The sequence below is a fragment of the Chelonia mydas genome, chromosome 3 (assembly GCF_015237465.2).
Source record: "Chelonia mydas isolate rCheMyd1 chromosome 3, rCheMyd1.pri.v2, whole genome shotgun sequence".
NCBI lineage: Eukaryota > Metazoa > Chordata > Testudines > Cheloniidae > Chelonia > Chelonia mydas.
Genome location: NC_057851.1, coordinates 26180977 through 26183499, shown reverse-complemented (window position 1 = coordinate 26183499; position 2523 = coordinate 26180977).

The window sequence follows — 2523 nt, the reverse complement described above, 5'->3', positions numbered from 1 at the left end:
TATTTTACATCACACATTATTTAAAAAATTATGACTAGCTTCGGTAACTGTGGGTTGTTATGTAATGTCAGATTCAGTCATGTGGCATTGCATATAGTGACCTCACAAGCAGACTTAATCATGTACTGTACCAGACAAATCAACTTTTCTTATTCTAAAAGGGGTTATGGTAAAATGATGAGTCACTGATACCCTGCTGCCTCATGTTTCTTATACCAAATTTAGTCAGTGATCATTAGGGGAGTTAACTATCAAATCCAACAAATAAAACTGAGAAAGAATCAGACAAAAAATACTCACATAGCGTGGAAAGTTTTTTCTCCTTTAATAATCTTTTATTCAAAATACGAGTACAATAATATGGAGCCAGGGAGAATGAATGCATGACAGACACTGTTAAATATGGTTGTTAAACATGAGAGAAAAGAAAACACTCAAAAAATCCCCCCAGAAAATAGGTCACAGGTCAGTTATTGAAAGAAGTCTTTGAAATAAGCATTTCCATGAGTGAAAATGTAGGTGTATACAGAATAGAATAATGTTCCTCTCAGAGTATCAAAATCATTCCTGAAGAATAGTAGCAACTAGAGATTTTCAGGGCAGATAAGTAACTGTTTGATCGGTCCATTTTACTATATGAAGCTGGGAACCCAAAAAGTTACTTAGAGCTTGGCCTGATTTTCACAGAATCATAGAAGATTAGGGTTGGACGAGGCCTCAGGAGGCCATCTAGTTCAACCCACTGCTTAAAGCAGGACCAACCCCAACTAAATCATCCCAGCCAGGACTTTGTCAAGCTGGGCCTTAAAAACCTCCAAGGGTGGAGATTCCACCACCTCCCGAGGTAACCCATTCCAGTGCTTCACCACTTTCCCAGTGAAATATTTTTTCCTAATATCCAACCTAGACCTCTCCCACTTCAACTTGAGACCATTGCTCCTCGTTCTTTCATGTGCCACCACTGAGAACAGCCTAACTCCATCCTCTTTGGAACCCCCCTTCAGGCAGTTTAAGGCTGTTATCAAATTCTCCACACACTCTTCTCTTCTGCAGACTAAATAACCCCAGTTCCCTCAGCCTCTCCTCGTAAGTCATGTGCCCCATCCCCCTAATCATTTTTGTTGCCCTCTCCAATTTGTCCACATCCTTTCTGTAGGGGGGCAAAACTGGATACAATACTCCAGATGTGGCCTCACCAGTGCCGAATAGATGGGAATAATCACTTCCCTCGATCTGCTGGCAGTGCTCCTACTAATGCAGCCCAATATGCTGTTAGCCTTCTTGGCAACAAGGGCACACTGTTGACTCATATACAGCTTCTCATCTACTATAATCCTCAGGTCCTTTTCTGCAGAACTGCCACTTAGCCCATTGGTCCCCTGCCTGTAGGAGTACAGAAGTGCTGAGTTTCAGAGATGCGAGTTCCTACTGAATTCATTTAGAGTTGGAGATGATCAACACTTCTGAAAATCAAGTCCTCTAATGTGTTTTGATTTCCTAGTAGTTGGCTTTTGCACTTATCAGAAAGCTGCACTGGTTTTGCTTAAATTGTTTTAAAAACTGATTTAGTATAACCAATTCAAAACAGTATGTAGACATTCTTATTCTGATTTAAGAGTGGCTTATATCAATCTAGATGAGGTAATACCTTTGGCTTGGTGTACACTTGAAACATTTATCAACACAGTTATGTCAGTCAGTGTGTGGAAAAAAACCACCTGTGACATAACTATGCTGACAAAATCCCCCGTGTAGAGTGCTTCTGTTGGCATAGCTATTGCATTTAGGGCAGTAGTATTCCCACATTGGCAGAAAAATTCCTTTGCTATATGTATGCTGCGTCTACACTAGGGGATATGCCAATATACCTAAGCCATCATAGGCTCTGTAATGCAGACAGAGCCTAAATTTGCTAGATTGAAGAGTCCATTATCAAATTATTGTTCCCTCTGTAGGTACTTAACAACTGTGATCAAGTTTAATTGTTTACTGACGTAATCTAGTGTAGAAGGCTCCTAAACAGAGAAACTAGATCTCAGAAGAATCATTGGACTAGAAGGGTGGAGGAGTGAAGGGATTCCAGCACTGCTTCTGTGTCCACTGGGTTGGAGGGAGTGAAAGAATAAGAGGCCACCAAGGGAGTGGTTGGCCACAGCCAACAGGTTTGATGAAGGCAAAGAGTTTGGCGAGTTCAGAAAACAGAGAAGGCAGGAGTCAAGATTGCTTCTACGCTGTACACCTGCGCATCACATCCTGGGCTAAGAACCACCAGCTCTGTAAAGGACTTGTCACCCTCAGGAGACATCGGCTTGCTGCTGAGAGAAGGGACTCTCCTCATTCTGCTATTGGGGAGGAGGCTTCAGCATTCCCCTGCCTTCCAGTGTTGCCATCGGGCTCTCACTGCTGTCACTGCTTCTTTGGGGAAGTGCTCTCCCTTCCTCCCCTGGCTCTGGCTGTTTCTGGATCAATCTAATGTGGGAAGGGAGAAATATAAATTGATTTATGTGAGGGTGGAGAGGGATC